This window comes from Lytechinus pictus, chromosome 13, assembly GCF_037042905.1.
Source record: "Lytechinus pictus isolate F3 Inbred chromosome 13, Lp3.0, whole genome shotgun sequence".
In the NCBI taxonomy this organism is placed as follows: domain Eukaryota; kingdom Metazoa; phylum Echinodermata; class Echinoidea; order Temnopleuroida; family Toxopneustidae; genus Lytechinus; species Lytechinus pictus.
Genome location: NC_087257.1, coordinates 13,448,590 through 13,470,087, shown reverse-complemented (window position 1 = coordinate 13,470,087; position 21,498 = coordinate 13,448,590). Strand labels below are relative to the sequence as shown.

The window sequence follows — 21,498 nt, the reverse complement described above, 5'->3', positions numbered from 1 at the left end:
CCAAACTAAATCTAACCCCCCCCCCCCCGGCGTAGTAGATCTACATATTGAATCTAAAAAATAAATGTATTTAGGCCTACATCATGTACATGTATATCTTTTTATATTTATATGTGATGGATATTAAAAATGTGACTCATACGGCACATCATTACAAATCAACGGCACAAATAGACTGTCCTTGCAAAGAACCTCTTGTGCAATCTGCCCGTAAGAAATTTTACAAAGAGCCCTGGGCAGGCAACTCCCTATTCAATGTTAAAACTTCCCCAAGAATGTGGCAGATGTGGCCAATAGATTCTGAAAAGTAGCCCAATACATGTAGACCCCCTATACATTTTTTTTTTTTTCTTGTCTGGCGAGATATGTGGAGTCTGGAGAACCCCCCCAAAAAAAAATTTAAAAAAATAAAAAAATGAATAATAAACTTTTTTTTAATAAAAACAAAAGTCGAAACAGCAAAATTTTCACTTTATCCCAGGCCAAGGAAAGTCATAAAAAGGGAGGTTAACGTTAGACAGACCTTTAAAAAAAGAGAGACAAATGGAGAGGAACTAGTACAACTAGAAGTAGAAGGTACATGTACTGTAGTAATGGAAGTCTTTAATTTCTATTTACTGGATGGCTATTCGCCGCTGAAACCGATATAACTTAAAGAATTATTTCAAATAGGAACAAAAATAATCTTTGAAGGTCATTTTCGATGTTTCATACATAATTAGAGCCTACACATTTACTTGCTTCAGGGTGACTTTTAACAGCACTGCACCGGCAATGACCTGCCTAACCCAGGGAGCTCCGGCCCGCGCAGCTCCCCCCCCCCCCCCCCCCGCTGCGCGGGCGGGAGCTCCCTGGGTTATGACCTGCCGTGTTGTTGATACAACCGTGCATTACCGACACAAAAAGTCAAGTGTGGGACTGGGATTACAATTGTGTGGTAGAAAATTTGTTGAAGGTGAAATTTCGACCGGCGATAAAGATACATTTTCACTCTTTTCAAAATAATTTTTTCCCTGGCATAGGTCTAAAATATATAAATTCTCTGAAAACATACATAATGGAGAAAGAATTGTCTGAAAAATGAATATTTTCTACTTACTCTCTTCCAGATCCAGGATTGTTGCAAGCCATTATTTTGCTTTTTTGGCTAGTCTTGTGCTGCAGACCCTGTTTACAGCTGCAAATCAGCTGCAACTTGCGTTCAATCGCAAGCCTTTTTCTTGCAACGCAAATTGGCGATTGATTGCTAATTGCAGTCGATCGGAATCGGCTGCAAAGTTGCAGTCGATTTGCAATCAATTGCAACGTAACTTTCTTGCAACACCCCATAAGGCCCATTAGTGACTATCATCATGTTGAAAAGTTTCGCCCAATTTGTTGCATCTGCGTAGATGAAGGTCACCAGAAAGACACTAGCAGTACGCGCTGGTCTGACGCGTGTTCATGCGCGTGCTGGGACAAGTACAAGTACGTGTGATTTTTGCTCACCTCATGTACAGCGCGCATGACCTCGATGCGTGCGCTGTGCTGACAAATTACGTACCAATTTAGTGATCAGTCTGAACCAACGAACGTAGAGGGCAGCAACACACAAGCGTGTTGCTCTAATGGGGCGTTGCAAGAAAGTTACGTTGCAATTGATTGCAAATCGACTGCAACTTTGCAGCCGATTCCGATCGACTGCAACTAGCAATCAATCGCCAATTTGCGTTGCAAGAAAAAGGCTTGCGATTGAACGCAAGTTGCAGCTGATTTGCAGCTGTAAACAGGGTCTGCAGCACAAGACTAGCTGATGAAGCAAAATAATCCTTGCAATAATCGTGATTGTGGAAGAGAGTAAGTAGAAAATATTCATTTTTCACAGCTTTCTTTCTCCATTAAGTATGTTTTCAGAGAATTTATATGTTTTAGACCTATGCCAGGGAAAAAATTATTTTGTAAAATGTGAAAATGTATCTTTATCGCCAGTCGAAATTTCACCTTCAAACATTTTTTTACCACACAGTTTAAACCCAGTCCCACTCTTGACTTTTTGTGTCGGTAATGCACTGTTGTACCAACAACACGGCAGGACATTCCCGGTGCAGTGCTGTTAAAAATCACCCTGAAGCAAGTAAATTTGTAGGCTCTAATCAGGGGCCGCGGAACGGTTTTCAAAGTGGGGGGGCTGACCATGCTAAAAATCACAATCATATGATCATTTTTGACGTTTTTGTACACGGTTTTGGAAAAAAGTGGGGGGCTGAAGCCCCCCCCCCCCGGTTCCGCGGCCCCTGCTATTGCTAATTATGTATGAAATATCGAAAATGACCTTAAAAGATTATTATTGTTCATATTTGAAATGATTTTTAAGTTATATCAGTTTCAACGGCGAATAACCATCCAGTAAATGGATTCAATGCAGTCGACAGAAAGCAATTTTTTGTTTTTAACTAAAGGATTTTTAATTTAACGTTAGGCTTTAAATCAAAGACTTCCATTATTAGATCCTCTCCATTAGTCTCTCTTTTTTAAGAGTCTGTCTAACCTCCCTTTTTATGACTTTCCTTTGCCTGGCCTGGGATAGAATGAAAATTTTGCTCTTGACTTTGGAGGAATTTTTTTAATTTTTTTATTATTATTTTATTAATTTATTTTTTATTTTTTGGAGGGGGGGGGGTTCTCCACAATTTTCGCCAGGCCAAAAAAAACCAAAGGTATAGGGGGTCTACATGTATATTATTAATTATTTTAAAGATGTTATCGGGCTAACCTATTGGCCACATCTGCCACATTCTTGGGGAAGTTTAACATTGAATAGGGAGTTGCCCGCCCGGGGCTCTTTTTAAAATTTCTTACGGGCAGATTGCACAAGAGGTTCTTTGCAAGGACAGTCTATTTGTGTCGTTGATTTGTAATGATGTGCCGTATGAGTCACAGTTTTAATATCCATCACATATAAATATAAAAAGATATACATGTAAGCCTAAATAAATCTATTTTTTAGATTCAATATGTAGGTCTACTATGCCGGGGGGGGGGGGGGGGGAGGTACTTAGATTTGGTTTGGACAAAGGTGTGTGGCTGAAGGTTTCAAACCCGTACCCATATTTACAGGTCATTTTGGGATTCATTGCAGGGGCGGATCCAGGATTTCTACAAGGGGGGGGGGGCACATTTTCGCCTGGAAAACTTGACAAGCAAAAAAAAAAAAAAAAGGTTATCGCCCAAAATGTAGTAAGGTAATTTTGTATTTGCACCTAAGACATTGGAGTAGTATATGGACCCATGTTTAAGGCCAGTATCTAAAATTGGGCCATGTTTAGGGATTTTCCAGCATAAAACCATACCCCATGTTTAGGGATTTCTTCCAAAAAGGCAACCCATTCCAGCGGGCACATCCCCATATGCATTATTTCGTGAGTCCCCCCCCCCCCCGGGCTACTATGTAACTGACTCTAGTCTTAACTTGATTTTTATGCAAGCACATGAGGTGCTATATAGATGACAGATTTTTTTTCACTTTAAATTGTTTAAAGGATGATTACAATGCTTTTCCAGGTGCTTACAGTAAAAGGGTGTCTCATATGGTGCATCATTATCATTTTATTAATATTGAATGCATAATCATGATTTTTTTTTACATCCTTTTACATCAAGCACAATACTCGGGGGGGGGGGGGCATATGGTCCCCCTTCACATTTTTCAGAATAAATCTGCCACTCAAAATTTTATTACCGCACCACTGACTGGCGTTTTACTTTCAAGTCTCACGCAACTTTTGAGACCAAATTTGCAATTCCCAGGTACAAAAAAAATACATTTAAGAAGTTAAGAAAAAATATTTAAAAAAAAAACATGAAAGGATTTTTTTTTATACCAGATTTTTTAAAGTAAAGTTGTTAGGAATGCTCTAGAAAGGAATATGTACACCAAAGTTTAGCATTCTATTTCAAGCTTTTTTTTAGTAAATTAAAGCAAAAGGTATGATTCATAAATTTGTTATTGCGCCGCCCATGGCTGAGGAACCATAGTGCCCCTCCCCAGGCCAGAAGTGACTTTAATCAAAACACCCTGGGACTTCTATAATGATTAACACACTGGCAACTGAGCTTAATTTGTATATTAATTTCATGAACATGTTTTATCTCTTTGCTTTTTGCTTTTAATTGCTTACTACAGTTATGATGACAAAGAAGTCTGGAATAAACAAGAAACCTCAGAACCACCTTAACTGTGTCTGCTACAATGTGTGTTCTTGCAACCAGCTGATTGATTCATTTTATCAACTCTTAAATGGTAGGTTACATGTAAACTGTATTATTATTAATAATTCACCATGATCGTAATGCAGATGGGGGTGAAATCTGTACACATTGACCCAAGGATAATGCAAAATGAAAAAGGCAAACACAAATCCCTATCTTGACTGGACTTCTCAGCAATGAAGACACCCCATTGATGGGGGGGGGGGGGTTGTTGTGCTCATCCAAGGTGTACTGTATGAAAGTGTGTATTTTGCTTTCATTGATTTAATTTATTGCATATTTTAATTTCCATGATTCTTTTATTTGGGGAAAAACAATCAGTTCACACTTTTTTAGATTACATCATGGCAAATTGCCAATTACTATGGTCTCAGGAGTAAGCCACTATCCCTCTATCATATCATCATTTGGGTGCAAACAAGGCCCTTACCAGCAGACATAGGGGCATTTCTGCACCGATGGGTGCACAAAATTTGTTTGCTAAGGGCGTTCTTGCACTGAAAGGACAAAATTTGAACTAACCCAAGCTATGTATAGTTATGGGCTTGCATTATTTCCCATATTATTATTTTTTTATGAACAGGTTGATTATCAGAACTGAATTCAGAGCTGCTCCTGTCTGTAGTATCATTATTAGAGTGGACTTCAGAATGAGGGCGTTGCTTGTTTAAAAACTTCACTCCATGAAGCTCTCCAAATTCACCTCAAATTAGACTGCTTCTGGAAACCAGATTTGTTCCTTCAAGCAGAAACGCTTGTGGCTTTCCTGACTGGACTTCTATGGATTCTTCATGCCAACCTTAAGGACTGTGGTCTTCTGCATGATACACGTCAATTTCAAACAAGACATTCTGTGGTGAAACACTTGATGTACTGTTAGATGATATGAAATTTTATTTCATATAACTGAATCTCAGAAGTAACTCCTTGGGAGCAAGAAACATTGAAAAATAAAAAATAAAAGGTCCATCAATAATGAATGTCTTGAGCAGTGTTCTTTTTTGTGCACAGATCAATGGATCTTTTCAAGTCCAAGCAGGGATGTAGTCAATGCTGACCTCGAGGCAACATTTTGCTGGCCTTGGTCCGAGTCACTGTACAGAATCTATGGGAAGTTCTCTCAAGCTGCCTCATGACTCGGAAGAATCAGCCTCGACCTCATCCCTGTATGCAAGTGTGATATATATCTACGATGCAATCTCATGATTAAAGAGAGAGAAACAAGAGAGCTTCAGATTTTGAAGTGTAGCAATCTCCTGAAATGTATGTTTTATTTGAAAATCAAACTAAAATAACTTAATTGGGCATGTTATTCATTATGATATGTATGAATGAAAGCATTTAAGCAATTCAGTGCTCTTGCAAAACATATTCTGAGTTGTATTTACTGCAAACGCTCAGAAATATTGATAAGCATTTGCCAGTGCATGAAGTGTTTTTAATAAAGAGTGGCTTTTGTGCCTATGGAGAGTTATTATTTCTTCAACATTTCTTCATACAAATTATTTCAGAAATCACAATTTGAATATTCCATGACCTCTGATAACAAGAGCAGAATATTTTTGGTTATTGACACACTTTAAAATGATATTAGGAGAGAATGTACTGAAATTGTGTGAAAATAATGGCATAATTGCTGAAGAGGCCTATAAAGATTGAAAATAACATTATTTCAAGTTTTTCTTGAAAAAACCCATGGAAAATTGAAAATGGCATAATTTACACAAGTTTTCAAAACAAAATACAAAAAAAAAATTTTTTGCAGAATTTTTAGTACACAAGCCTATGGACAATCAATTGAACGTAAATCGAACGCAAATTTTGCGCATCCTCCAAAATCTTACATAAGTTACGTTCGATTTGCAATCAATTGCAAAGCTTGCGCTTGATCTACGTTCAATTGATCAAACGCAACTTCTTCTTGCAACAGGATTGAACGTAACTTTCGTTCAATTGCAGATTTGCGTTTAATCGGAGGACTTACGCTCAATTTTGGGAGTTGCGTTCGATTTGCGTTCAATCGCAAGTTTCTTGCAACACCCCATAAGGAAGGTCAACTCCGCTCGAATTTTGTGACCACTTTAAAAAATAAGGTGGGGTTTTGGGAAATTTGTCGAGTTGATTTTTTTTCATTTGTTAATTTCAAATATTTTTTAATGAACAATTATTAGATCGGTTATTCTGGGTATAAATATTAAAAATATTACTTTCATTTTTAAAGAAAATATTTAGCTTAAATAATCATGATTTTGACATTTTTCCTCATTTTGGAATATTAAGCCTGTGACGAGGATACCTCATATCTCTTATTTTCTTCTGCTGAATTTCGCTGCACCACTAATAAATGCATAGACAACCACCGTAATAATCGAGGTCATTTTTCTGGCCTGGGTGCGCCGAGTCTGGGCCGGTCGCGCAGCTAGCTAGTGACGTTGATGATGCGCTGGGGCTTCAGGCGACTCGTCATAGATCTAGCAACTTAGACAATGACATCTAATTTGCCTGGCCTTATTTGAAGTGTAATGGCTTCAGGGCTGATGTTTATCAACGATGATTGTTCAAGGTTAGATTTCAAATTTTAAATGTCATTTGACTTTTAAGTCTATAAATCTGAAATAAAGGCGCTGTATCCCCGAAATCCGGGTCTAAATTTCAACTCTGAGTCCGAGACCATGGCATGGACGGCGAAAAAACAACCCATGCATCGGATGCATTGCATTGGCTGCGCGCTGCGCTGCAGCTGCACTGTGATGATGGGTTCAGCGAAGAGCTCAGAGAAAATAAGGTGGTTATATTCAATCCCGAAATGCTTTGCGAGTGGTCACAAAATCGTCTCGACGCAAATCACCTAATACAGCCGTCTGGTGAAATCGCTGATAACAACAATCACCGATTTGGTAATGATTTTAGTTTCTTGAAACTTATATTTGTAAAGTTTTAAATATCAAAGTATGTTTTTATATGTATGTATATTCCTCAACATATTTTTTAAGTTATCTTTGATATTGTTGTAGTCATATTCTTTCATATTCGTTTTTTGATCGCTACTAATTTGTTGTTGTATTGGATCGGCATTTGATTTCGTTGGCATGAACAATAAAATACGCGCGCAGCTCAGCTGCATGCGCGTATCGAGTTGACCTTCCTTATAGCAACACGCTTGTGTGTTGCTGCCCTCTACGTTCGTTGGTCTGAACCAAGAGATCACATTATATCAATCATAAATAATCTATCAATTTTTATTTCTTATAAGCTTTTAATTATGAAAAATAAATAATTATGTGAAAATATGATAAACAACTGACAGCTAAAACTTCGCAAATATTAAAATCAAATAACATGGCGATTGCATAAGCATTCGTTGCAAGTGTATAAATGCGTAATCAAAATTGGCAACAGATTACTGAGTACTTCGTGACCCCAAAGAAACCACTTCTATTCATAAAAAAGGCCAGAATTCTATACAGCCAATATGAAGGACGAATAGAAAAAACAATGTACTCGTTCTCTTCTAGCTATTAGACATTTCCACTGGTACATTTCTGCCACAATTAGAAACACTTCTAACCAATCAACAAAAATCACCTTGTCACTGTACTGTGGTTCGACATCTTTCCCCATAGACATACGTGTAATTAGGGGCTTTTTGATTTTGTGTGAAAAGAAAAAAGGGCGTTTTAAAACAAAAAAGGCCGGAATTCTACAAAAGATACGATATAAATTGTGTGGACAATAGTTTACATGTTTATTCAATATTTACATTCTTTTTCCTCTGGCTCGAATAGTTGATCAATGTAAAAGATATGGGTAATTATAAAAGTAGAAGTTCAACGTTTTTGTATTTAATGTACACATGTCTATGGAGCAGGCCCGTAGCCAGGGGGGGGGAGGTTTTTTTTTTTTTTTTTTTTTGGGGGGGGGGGGGGCACGTGCCCCCCCCCAAGATCACACACCCATCCTCATAGACCCCTCCCCAGGACGTCGATCAATTACATGTATGTGCCCCCCCCCCCCCAAACATCAAACTCTGGCTTCGGCCCTGCTATGCTGGAGAAGGTTTGGCTCGCACTGTACTAGCGCTAGCGGATAGGCAGACGCGCAAAATGCAACAAACTTTTCGGTATGAAAAACATAATGGCAAATGCTCTTCGACTTCCTGGCTATTTGGGAATAAGTAAGACATGTGTCAGTTTGCAACAGAAATGGAAAAACGCGCATTTTGTTGAAATATCACGAACATTTTATAAATCACTTGTATGAAATTGAAAATAAGTCATGGTTCAATTTCATTGGGGGGGGGGGGGGGGCTAGCGCCCCCAAGACCACCCCCCCACCAGTAGGCCTATACGCCAGTGCGTGGTCTTGAAGAGGAGGGAAATGAATTGGCGGGAAATAAATTGGCGGGAAATGAGGGGTAGTTAATTAATATCAACGGGTTAATTGCCGTCACGTATTAATTTTGGAGGGGGACTCGGATCACGAGGAGTATATTCCTCGTGGTGTAAGTCCCCCTCCTATGGGAAATTTGATGATCTTATATTAAGATTCTTAACACGTAAGGGGGACTTACACCACAAAGAATATACAGACATGCAGTGTATGGTGTTTTTCAGAGTTTTGGCGGCACCTAAAGGCAATACATCTGTTTTTTTTAGGCCTCATAATATGCTATATGCATATCTCATGCACATGCAGCTGCAGCTCTCTACTCTAGCAAGGCACAAAATAAGTGGAGTTATGTGGATCATATCTAGATCTAAGTATTAAGTAAGTATATCTGTAAGACTGTATTCATATCTTCTGTAGATCTTTTCACTGTTAAACTGTCCTGCAATTGGACCATTTTTCACACGAAATGTCCTGCAATTGGACCATGTAAATGATGTAAATCATGTAGGCCTAGGAATAGGATCATTGTACTAGAGATTAGCGTTTTAGCATTCCAAATAGCTAGGCCCTTGCGCGCATCGCGCAGCGAACGTGCACGTCATAGTATAACTACAGTTAGAATCTATCCAATTCCAAGTTGTCTAGGTGACTAGGTCTATAGTGTCAAGTTCGCAAAGTTCTGATTTGAATAATAAAATAATAATTCATCTTAGAAAAAAGTCTAGGTCTAGACCTCTAGATCTCGATCTATTTACTAGGCCAGTTAAACAATATGGCATCCAGATCCAGTCTGCCTACTTTGGCTAGCTCAATCCCTTCCTTTTCGATAACCATTCCTTGTTCATTTGTTGAACACATTAAAATTCTTTGTCAAGATTTTGATGTTGGCTGTTATGCCTGTCCCTCAATTTATACCCCCGAGAGTACCTTTTTTTCCGGTCTTTGAGGGATTTTGATATTTGTTTAATGTTGGTTAAAAGCTTTGAGATTCCATTTAAAAGTGCATCTCCTGAAGGAGTTATAGTCAAAGTAACAAAAACCGTGAGTGTGACAGCGTTTCCCATCTAGATTCAATTCGCCTCCAGGTAGGTCTAATCCCCAAGTCCTTTGAAAGTTTGTTGGAGGGGTGATACAACCTCGTAAATAAAAAAATGTTAGCTTTGTTGCTGTGCAAGCCCCATATATTTGCAGTTACTATTCTTAGGGTTAACTTGTCTGACAGTTTCCTTTCAAAGTTTCAGTTTCAGGCCCTCAAATATTATCTAGATCTAGTAGATCTAGACGGTAGACCTAGTCTAGAGTCTAGAGCAATTAACATTTTGATTTAAAAAAATAATATTTGGTAGGACCTTAAAATACTTGCCAAATATATGGACCGTATTGTACATCGTTCAACGTTTTCACCCATATACTGTAGAGGGTCTACATCATACATGTATGCCTTAATTAGTACATCATGTATGCAATGATGCATGTACATCAATGTCTTTGCTATTATTATTAAATTTGCTATTGAGTATTGTCCAAAGAAGACTGTTCTTCATTAACATGTACTTTCTCACTCTCTCTCTCTCTATTTTTTATATTTTTTGATGCAGTATAGAGGCTAGAGGGGAACATACATGTATCTGCAAGAGAATAAGGTGAAGATAGGGAGAAACATATATACCCCAGGGAGGCTGGAAGCTTCATTTACTTTTTTGGGAAGAAAGTGTGGTATGTACCTCTATTAAATTTAGTTAGCTCTGTATTTATTTTTACCGCCTGTGAATTGTATTAGTTGGATGTAATACATGTACATACTACATGTAGACTAGTGTGCATCAGCACCATCTACAATAACTGTTTCAGATACTTTCAAAACATGGATTTTTTAGTGTTAATAATAATAGGGGTATCTATGAATCTAAGTATGCATGATGTGTAAAGGTAGTGCTATAGACTCACTTATTAGAGTGGCACCCTGTTTCATTTGGAAGTAATGTACATGTATCACAAATACCATGGTGTTGGACATACGTGCACAAAATAACTTTTTCAGACTTAAAGATTATAGTGTTCAAAACTCTTGTGATGTGTGAAGGCTTGTATTTTAAACAGTAAAATTGGTACCAGTTTTGATTGTATGAAGGATTGAACTTTATAACATATATCAGCATTATGTATAGATCTAAATCTGTTCTGAAAGTTGTGTAAATCATCAAAGTATGTTGGTGTCGGACGTACATTGTATGGTGTTGGACGCACCCGTGTGAAATAATCAGACGGTACGTCCGACACATGATCCCGTTCATAAATTATGAACTACTGTACATGTACAAAGAATATGCAAGTAATGATTCATATTTCAGATGCTAGGTCATACAGACATATTTGTTACTACCATATTTTGTATGGAGGTGTGTTATAGTAAAATCTATACTTAAGTGTTTGGTGACGCTGCCACCTGTGTTCCGTCTGTTACAGGCCAAAGGTCATATTTTAGTGGCTGTCTATGTGACACTCTGTGGTCACCAACGTCATAGAATATGTTACATAGTCTAGAGAGAGAGATGCGCAAAGAGTTAAATCAACCCATGATCACAAACTTTGCTTTACAGGAAACCATAACAAGCAATGGAACGTCGTACATGTAGGCGCAGATGCCAAAATGCCATCATTGAGGAGTTGGCCGGACTAGAGCGGGACGCGAAATTATTTTTCCCACCGAGTTCTGGACCAACATATGAATATTCATGACTTGCGTCTTCGGATTAAGAGTACGCATGCGCGTGGACTTCGCCTCGACCAGTGCCGGTAGGTCGTAAGCATTCACGTTCAGTTGCTCAGAATGAATTAGCATCGTCAACTTACCGGTACCCTTACATAGTTACATAGGCCTTACAGGCTTAGATCTATATATATATATCCAATTCTTAAACATTTATCAATCTAGCTGCCATTAATGGCAAGACATGTGCTAGGCTAGGGCTAGCTTAGGCTAGCGCATTAACTTTACCTCAAATCTGGACCTGTCTAATGCCTAATACTAATAGTAATGGCCGACTAATGCCATGGTTAACTTCGGACCGTTAAATTCCGAAATTTACGTTTGATTTTAATTACCATGGTTTAATATATGTCTAGTCCGTATACAGAACCAGTCCTAGCTCTAAAAAAACAATATCTTAGTTCTAGTTTAGTCTCTAGATCTAGACTCTGATCTACGCTGTATCAGCATGGAACAACCAGTGTGCCAAGGGGGGGGGGCAGACTGCCCCCTGACGATTTACAACTGATCCAGGGGACGTGCCCCCCCCCCTTTGAGAGGCCAAATTAATAATTTGTAATGTAAAAATGCAACCAAAAAAGACTTATGTGCCCTCTTTTGAACGTGAAGATCTTTTTTTTGCTTGTCAAATTTTTTTCAGCTAAGAAATCCTTAATTTGGGGTGAAGACGGGGATCAAGATCACTGACGTTAGTTTGTGCCTGACGTTAGAATATGTTCCATGCACTGCAGTGGCGTAGCTAGGATTTTTTTCCGTGGGGGGTCCTTGCTTTTTCAGGGGGGGGGGGGCACCGGCCATTTTTTCCGGTGTGTGTGTATGTGTCACAAGGGCGGATCGGACTTTCGCCAATAGGGGACGGGGCCCGAAATTATCTTCACCTATGTTTTCCCCGATCAGTCACTTCTTAGTTTTATTCTTATAAAACAACATAAACATGAAATAATCTCATAAGCCTTATAAAAAGTGTGAGCGCGAAGCGCGAGCGATTTAAAAAAAATAATATTATGGGCAATGGTATGTGTGATCCTGAACAAGATTCGTATGTAACTAGATGGTTATTGCAAACGCCAAGCACGAGCAGAAATTTGTATTAACTGTTCTAGCATTATCGAAAAGGGACCTGTTAAGGACTGCTTTCAGTTACCCACAAAGACGGTATATATTTCAATAATGCGAGCGCGAAGCGCGAGCAATTTTTGACATTCCGACCTAAAAAAATGGTAATTCTAAGCACTTTTTGTATTAATAAATGGGATAGGTATGTAACTAAACAATTGATGCGAGCGCGGAGCACGAGAGGAAGGAAATTGAGGTTTTAGACCTAAAAGCAGGACACTCTATTCATTTTTGTAATCATAAATAGGATATAGTTAATTGGGTATCATTAATAATGCGATCGTGAAGCGTGAGCAGACAATTATTGATATTCTGATGTGAAACTGGATAATTTAAGTACATTTTAAATAAAGAACATGCAGGCTATCGCGCATGTTTTAGATAATAGACCTAGAATCTGGGCATTCTAAATACATTTGTTTAATGGAACATTATGGAATACACGTAGACATTATGAACCTGGCAAATCAAACAATGTGACCACGCAGCGTGAGCTTAAAATGTTGATATGTAGACCATAAAACGGACATTTTACAGAGCACGTAAATTTGTAAATGAAAACAAAAATAATGAAAGCTCGAACGAAGTCCGAGCTAAATTATGTTTTGTATATTGACTTCAAAACTTGCTCCATATCAGCCTATTGAGCAAGATATGAATCTCATCGAACAGGCAATTCTGGCGCGAAGCGCAAGTAAAAATTTTATATAGTAACATGAAAGATTTTCTTTTCAAGTCTTCCCCTCACATTATTTCATTCACTCCCCTTCCTCCCCTTATTTTCCTCTTTTTTTTTCTTCTGTCTTTATTTTTCTTTTCCTTTTTCTTTTCTTCTTTCTCCCCCCCCCCTTTTTTTTGCTCTGCCAATTTTTTTCTGGGGGGGGGGGGCACCTGGGGGGGGGGCACACCAAATCTCAGGGGGGGGCACGTGCCCCCCAGCCCCCCCCCCCGTAGCTACGCCACTGATGCACTGGCGTACCTAGGATTTTCCAAAAGGGGGGCAAATTTTTGGAGGATATTTCTTCCGCGAAAAAATGTGACAAGCCCCCCCCCCAAAAAAAAAAAAAAAAAAGATCTTCACGTTCAAAAGAGGGGACATACGTCTTTTCATTGCATTTTTACATTACAAATTATTAATTTGGCTTCTCAAAGGGGGGGCACGTCCCCTGTATCAGTTGTGACTCGTCAGAGGGGCAGTCTGCACACCCCCCCCCCTTTGGTGCACTAGTGGTTCCATGCTGATACAGCGTAGATCAAAGTCTAGATCTAGAAACTAGACTCGAACTAAAATCATTTTTTTTAGATCTAGGACTGGTTTTGTATACGGACTAGACAAACCATGGCAAATAAGCTAACATCTGTCTAAACCTTATTAAACGTAAAGTTCGGAATTAACCAGTTCGAAGTTAACCATGGCATTAGTCGGCTATTCAGTGTTGTAGCCAAGGCTCAAACCTCCAAGGCCAAGGCCAAGGCATGGAAACCCAAGGCCAAGGCCTGAAAACTTCAAGGCTTAAGGCATTTCAAACTTACGATATACAGAACAATGAACTAACAATACTTAGGCGGCAGACATCACACATGGTAAAATGTATGTGAGCGAGGGGACTGAGCGAGAAAAAAATTAACCTTTGTACATTTAAAACAAAAATAATTTCATGATAGAGACATATTAAAATAATGATATAGTTACCTGTGTACACATAATCCATAATTTTTCTAGGCAATTTACATTGCAATAATTATTATTACCACGGTCATCTGATCCTGGCATTCTCAACGTATGTTTTTCTCCACTCCCTGGGACAGGGGCAGCAGAAAATTATTATTGGGGGGGGGGGGGTTCAACGCCAAAAAGGCACTCATTTATAAAAATGAGTTTTTTGTGCAAACAAATACATGTATTTTCAAAATGAGATTATGAACTGCGTGAAGTAATTGTGTGTTTTGTAGAAATTAAGTTGAGCAAAGGCTTTATAAAGTGATTTTTAATTATAAGATAGATATTTTGATTTAGGTTTTACTTCTCAGCGGCAAAGCATAGCGAGCAAGCGGTTTTGAAAAAAAAGTTGTAAAACTTGATTTATGGTCAATTATGGGGCTAATCATTGTTAAAAGGGCATCCTTGCGCAATGTTGCCAGCGCGAACCACCAGCTCAAACTTCTTGACATGTCGTGTAATAAGACATGGAAATTAAATATTCTGAGCTGGTTTTGTAATCATGAAAAAGATGTGTATCTAACTAAAAATAACTGTACGCTCGCTAATTTTTTTTTATATACTCACCAGTAAAGGAAGCAGTTATTTACTGCATTTTTAATAGGATACATAACTCACCAATAAATATAATGCGAACGCAAAGCGCGAGCTCAAAAATTTGTGATATTCCAAAGAAAACTGGACATTCTAAGCATTTTTTTTTTGTGAACGGGAAGAGAACGAGTACAATAATTGATGCGAGTGCAGGAAGCGAGCCAACAATTTTTGATATTCCAACCATAAAGCAACATTCTATACATGTTTGTAACCATGAGCAGGATTAGTACTGTACTAAACAAGAATTGATGCAAGCACGATTCAAAATCTGTGATTTTCGAACCTAAAATGTATTATGTCTTATTATTAAAGAAGGTATATTTCTTTTTTAAAAAGGGCATATTTCATTTGGAAAAAAAAATCCTACAGGGATTTTTTTTTGGGGGGGGGGGGGGGGGGCAAGAGAGCACAAAGCGCAAGCTAAAATTTTCAAATGCTTAAACTGAAAATGAGTCATTTTTAGGACTTGTCAGTTTTCATATTTTTTTCTGCTTACAACCACTTTTAAATTTCAATTCTCATTTCTTGTATCTTCTACACTTATTTTTACCTTAAAAAAACAGAATAAAGAATACTTACAAAATAAAGTTATATTCAAAAGGATATAAAATAAACAGGGTGCACCCCATATCCTTAGTTGGGAGAGGGTAAATCTTAATTATTTCTTTAAACAGTTAATCAATCATTAATTATTAATACTTATTGATAAAATTGATAATTATTAATTATTCAATTATTATTTTTTATCAATTATTATTTCTTGAAACCATATTGACACAAAACAAATACGTTGTTTATTTCCTTGAAACTGTAGAGACATGAAATTCACTGTTGAACGATATATGATTAAAAAGAAGTAAACATTTTTTCCCCTTTGTTTTGTCAATCTGACCCAAAACAAATATACAATTTAGAAAAGAGATAGAGAGAAGAAGAAGTTCCACCACCAAGAATAAACTTAGACAAGGGGAGAAAGGGAAAGGAAAAGATGGAGTATAAATGTGATATTATTTTTTAAACAATCTATCGCAAAATTAGCTTTTCCTATAGAAAGAGGGGGACAAATTTTGTTCACTCGCTCGCTTCAATCGTTTTCTTCTCTTTTTTTTACAGAAATTTTGCTCTATATGCCATGCTTGGCCCCTCAAAGTTTCTGGCTCATCATGCCATTGACATAACCTATTTGGATATGATAAAATTGAAGACTGTGTTCAAGTTTACCAAATCTTTTCAGAATATCTTAAAACATTCTTGTTGGCCAAAGAAAATAATACAAGGAAAATCCTAATGGAATAGATATCAACCTTGTTATCGTTCTTTAGAATTAGCTATGTTTACAGTATGAAAATTGTTGTCAAAATTGCTGTCAGATGTCAAATTTATTCTTGTCATCAAAGCACTATTATCTTGATCATGATCATTATTATTTACTGTCATTATCATCATTAGTCATGATTACAACACATTACCAATACATAATGCTATTTTTCATAACTGATGTATTCTTTGTTTGAAAATTCTTGATAATGGTGACAAAGTCCCCAAGGCCAAGGCCCTCTCAAGGCCAAGGCTTTGAAAAAGTAGGCCTTAAGGCGCCTTAAGGCCAAGGCCGAGCATCAAGGCACTACAACACTGATTAGTATAGGCATTAGACAGGTCCAGATTTGAGGTAAAGTTAATGCGCTAGCCTAAGCGAGCCCTACAGTCAGTCCGCAGCCCGTCCGAAAGTGCTCTATTTTATTCAGCGGTATGCATAGCCGTCCGTGGTTTTGCATACGTAATGAGCTGTGAAGACGAACTTTCCGATCGGTGTTTTTTGCTCTTAGAATCGTTTATTCCTCACAAAATTGGTCTTATTTTATAGATAAAACTTTGAAATTTCTGATCAGCTAAATAAAATGCACATTTAATGTATTTTGAAGACCGATATTTAGCTTAGAAAAAATGATTTTTTTCAAGAAATATATGTGAATAAACAGAGCGCATTTTTGCACCGAAATTACACTTGCGTCAAATTGATATTATAATCAATATAAAGCGTAGACATTCTTCTTTACGACTGAAAAAGAATTATGAAATTTCATGATGTAGCAAAGTCAGGAACCACAAAAAACCCCGGCAATGTCCATCGCAAAATGATTGGAATTGCAGTAGAATTGCCGACGCGTTCTGATTGGTCAACAGCGGCGCACAGACTTGCAACATTTTATATAGCTTAAAAAACCCTGAAGTAGTATGGAAGAGATCGATGGCGAATTGCGTAAGTGCATTGTTTTGGCGTGTGCAAGGACCCTGGTTCGAACCCGCCGGACTGTTTTTTTTTTTTTTTTTTTTTTTTTTGGGGGGGGGGGGTGATGGGTATATGTTTATGCTTTTTCTTTAAATCATATTCCTTCATCGTTCCTCCCCAGCTTTATTCTCTTTTTACTTTCATGTGAAGTTCTATTTAGGCCTGTATTTATTAAATCATGGAGCTATTAATAGCTCTATGATTAATTCTTTCTTCTTCTTAATCACTGCTTTTGATTTTCAAGTTCTTGATTACACTTATTTGGGCAGGGGTGGGAAGGGAAGTGAGTTAAAGGTCAAGTGCACATCAACAAAAAATTATTTGAATAAATCCAGAAATTTCCCTTTTTTAACACAAAACAGTTATATACACAAAACAATGGTATGCAAATAGAGTTGATTATGTCACTTACATCACATTACTTTTTAAATTTTTGTTGCATTTTTATTACATAAATTTTAGCAAATTTGATCTAAAAAATCTTCCTCGAATCACAATAGGTTACATTTATGGAAACTACGAATGTTAATGGAGGAATTAAAATCCCTCTCAAAATTTGTTAATGAAAATTAAAATAAAATATACATGTCATGTACATGTATCAAACAAAAAAATACACAAGAATTTAGAGTGCTTGTGACATAATCGGTTCTGTAATTTGCACATTGACCAAGATGAGCATATAATTGTTTTATAAAATTAGGCAAATTTCTCAATGTCAAAATAGTAATTTTTTTAATTTTGAATCATAGTTTTTATGAAATTTTCTGCAATACTTTATTTTTCTTTAAATTCAAATTAATTTTTTGGTGGGGTGGACTTCTCCTTTACTCTTTGCTTGGAATAGGGAATGCACATTAATATTTATCCACGAACAAAATTGTCTAAACATATGCAAATCCGTAATTGGACACATGCTCACTTTCCTTTCATCCAGGCCACTCCCTCACATCCACCAGGTTTACAGTCTTATAACAAAAATGATGAATTAATTATAATACCATCACACCATAGCTCCATGATCACACAACATTCATACAGTGCTTCACAACAAATATTTCACTTCTGTTCATATATGCAATAATTACTGTGGAAAACAAAAACAAGGCGTAACCACATTCAAATACCGTTTAAAAGGACAAATATATTATACCTTCGAAAAAAAAAATTGTGAACATACATGGCACTTAACCTTCAGCACATTAGATAACATATAACAGAGTTGCTTGAGAACAAAATATGATTATGGGGCATTGCAAGAAACTTATGTTCAATTTCAATTGCAAATCAACTACATGTTTGTGTTTGATCAAAGGACTTACCCTTAATTTTGGAATGTGTGATTGAGTAAAAAGTTTCTTGCAATGCACTATATAGTAACATTAAAAATGTTCTTTGGTTTTGAATTGTGAATTTTTATTTTTGTCAAGCTGTATTCCTGTCCAAGTCAGTATTCTTAGTCCTCCCCAAAACTGTGCTCTAATTTTTTTGTTTCCAATATCGATAAAGATAAATTTTCTGTTGTATCAGTCCAAAATTTGCAAACGAAATAAGGGCTTTGTCGAAATCATAGTCTGACCATTATAGTACATGATGGACTCTCCCAGAATGAAGTAGCAAGCAGAGACCAGAGTCAGCAAGTATGCAGATCTGTGTGTAGAAGAGACAAAAAAAGAGAGAAATAGTCTAAATTACTAAATAACCATTCAAAGTATGAATTATGTTACATGTACGTCAATTAAGAGACTAACTATTAAAGTTAAGTCTAAGTACTGTCTGTGACAGCCACAATTTTTTTATTTGAACAAAATGGTTTATAAATACGGTAGTACCAGACTTTTTAGTTTGACTTTAAACTGTTTATAGTCTCTAGAGTAGACTGTCTGAGCTAATCATCATTTAATTCTTAACCGCAGCCTGGGCTGGGCTGGGGCAAAAATCATCATGGGGCTCAACTTCGACTAATTAAGAAAAAAGGTTAACAATTTTCAACATAAATCAAGAAATATCTCAATCTATAATAAAAACTTGATGGAATTCGGAAACCTGATAATCATTGAATAAAACTTTAGAAGGGATCTACTTATTAAGCTTCGTTTATATTAAGTCTTAATTTAAAAAAAACAAGTCCACCGTCCACAGACACATATAATGCGAGCCATCTGCCATCATTACAGAAGTTTCAACGTATGGGACCAAAGGCGAAATTCTACCAACCCGCGACGAACGTAATTTTGGCGTTATTTCGCGCCATCGTGGAGTGAACGAGAAGGTTACTTCCGGGTAAAACGTAAATTTCTCGATTTTTAGGGTATCATTTTCTCTAAAATAAAAATATAAGGTGAGTTTGCGTCAAGTTGGTTCTGACATATTTTGAACAGTGACTTTTCTTCTTTCTAAAAAATCCTGATCGAAACAATTTGGTTATGTAGCAAAGTCAGGAACCAAAAGTGAAATTCCGACTACAAAATCACAGTTAAAATATTACTAAAATAAGCATCAATTAAAGAGGTAAAAATGGTAGGTTGAAAATGTCGAAATATGGAAAATTATATACCAAACTGTAGATGAAGGTCTTGAGAATAACTTACCACAATTCGTTTCGACGTAAACTGAAGTTAGCGACCAGTACAGAGCTATAACTTCAGCCCCTCCAATTCAGTGGGAAAATCAAGCCAAATTGATCGCACGTTTTCCTTCGGAGACCGCTAGAGGGCCGCTGAATAAATTTCCGTGAATATGCTCATTATCGCGCGAGCTGCGGTCTGACTGCTAGCCTAGCACATGTCTAATTGCCATTAATGGCAGCTAGTTTAATAAGTGTTTAAGAATTGGATATATATATATATATATATGTATAGATCTAAGCCTGTAAGGCCTATGTAACTATGTAAAGGTACCGGTAATTTGACGATGCTAATTCATTCTGAGCAACTGAACGTGAATGCTTACGACCTACCGGCACTGGTCGAGGCGAAGTCCACGCGCATGCGTACTCTTAATCCGAAGACGCAAGTCATGAATATTCATATGTTGGTCCAGAACTCAGTGGGAAAAGTAATTTCGCGAGCGGGACAAGGAAGGATTTGAAATAATAATCCTGCCTAAAAAAGGTATACTATTCTGTATTGAAACTTCGATTTTATTTGCATCCTTTTGTGTGGTATCCATCATTGTGTGTATAGTGTGCATACATGTATACTTCCCATTGCCCTGTTCATATCATGCAGTGTATATCTTTTCACGAGGTACTTCTGGCCCAAAGATTCATGGACTATGTCTCACATGGTTCAAGGTTTAATTCCCGCTGCAGCACTTACATGTATGCCCTTTGGCGAGGAATTAATCTACATTTCTCACTCTCCACCCAGGTGCAGTAATAAGTGGGTTCCCGGTAGGAAAAAATTCCTTGAATGCTTGGAGCGCCTTATCATTGTAGCTTGGCTACAGCTGGGGTATGATATGATTGCAGCTAGGCCCTCAGGAAGAATAGTATACATGTCATGACATGTTGAAGTATATGTGTATTTTTAAATTGTGCGCTTGCGCGTGTCCTTGTACGTAGACTAGTTAGAACAACACGAGTTCGTAAAATCACAGCAGTTTGCTTCATTCGATTGATCACAAGATTTCCATAGTTTTCACGCTTTATGCTATGCAAGGTATGTTGAGATTTGCTCAAAAACTTTTGTAGATTTAATGAGAATGTGTAGTTTATTAATATCTTTGTATTCCTCTTTTAAATACCTTGTTGAAGAGATTTAGGTTTAGATTATACTTTGAAAATCCATCACACTTTCCAACGAAGGACCTTGCGTATCTTGAATACACGCGGAAGTTCTCTGCGGTCGATATCTTCAAAATATTGTCTTGTGACACGCAATTCTTAAGATGTACTCATGATTATGACTCTACGAATTTAGAGTATTTTCTTAAATCCAAGTTTGTAGGATTTATTGTTGTTTAACATATTTACAAGCCAGTTTAGTTATGCACTATTTTTCCTACTCATTTGGTGTGGTATGGCCACAAACTTACGTGCGAGTTGGCTCGCGGATTGATATTTCCAGGAATTTCGGTGTGATCCGCCGCCCGGAGTTTACACGTGTTATAGCAGGGTTTCATGACGTTATTGTTTATCTTTCAGTAGTATTGATAGTTAATGTTGTCTTACAGTTAATTCTTGTTGATAGTTAATGTTGTCTTACAGTTAATTCTTGTTACTTAGAAGTGATGTCTTTAAAATTACATTGCTTACACAAAATTCGTGAAATAATAATTCAATCACCACTAATATTGATAATTGTTTTTCAAGTGAATTTTATTGATTCAGAAGGGAAACAAAACAATAGGAATTTTCTGTTACAG

At 37.1% G+C, this 21,498-nt stretch overlaps 2 long non-coding RNA genes across 2 annotated transcripts; one reads left to right on the top strand and one right to left on the bottom strand.

Moving 5' to 3' along the window:
* Positions 1 to 1,774: 1,774 nt before the first annotated feature.
* On the top strand, positions 1,775 to 5,228 carry LOC129279840 (uncharacterized). Its single transcript, XR_010295576.1, has 3 exons — positions 1,775 to 1,836; positions 4,163 to 4,279; positions 4,832 to 5,228. It is a non-coding gene; the product is annotated as an uncharacterized LOC129279840 (long non-coding RNA).
* Positions 5,229 to 18,254: 13,026 nt separating this feature from the next.
* LOC135156409 (uncharacterized) lies at positions 18,255 to 19,811 on the bottom strand. The gene is made up of 2 exons (XR_010295538.1): positions 19,722 to 19,811; positions 18,255 to 18,780 (listed from the first exon to the last, which is right to left on the bottom strand). It is a non-coding gene; the product is annotated as an uncharacterized LOC135156409 (long non-coding RNA).
* Positions 19,812 to 21,498: the final 1,687 nt, after the last annotated feature.